General features: G+C 50.0%; 1 protein-coding gene across 2 annotated transcripts in view; it reads right to left on the bottom strand.

The window, feature by feature from the left end:
* Positions 1 to 218, bottom strand: part of ampd3b (adenosine monophosphate deaminase 3b) — a 40051-nt gene that overhangs the window by 1220 nt on the left and 38613 nt on the right. The gene's annotated exons all lie outside the window — the stretch shown is intronic.

Raw genomic sequence — 218 nt, 5'->3', positions numbered from 1 at the left:
CCTCTTACTCTCCGCGCAGCCCCGCCCCCTTTCACTCACACACGGCTCCCCAGGAACATGGAGAGACGCAGCACCGGTCCACACTTCTGACATCTGTCTACAGTTTTACTTCTTATTTACACAGCTGTATATCGTTAAGCATGAAAGGCAAACCTGTTTTTGTACAAGTATTTCCGCCGGTAACTCTATTATTGCGGCCGCCACGGCAAAAAACACAG

Source organism: Etheostoma spectabile, chromosome 8 (assembly GCF_008692095.1).
Source record: "Etheostoma spectabile isolate EspeVRDwgs_2016 chromosome 8, UIUC_Espe_1.0, whole genome shotgun sequence".
NCBI lineage: Eukaryota > Metazoa > Chordata > Actinopteri > Perciformes > Percidae > Etheostoma > Etheostoma spectabile.
This window is presented reverse-complemented; position numbering and strand designations above follow the sequence as displayed.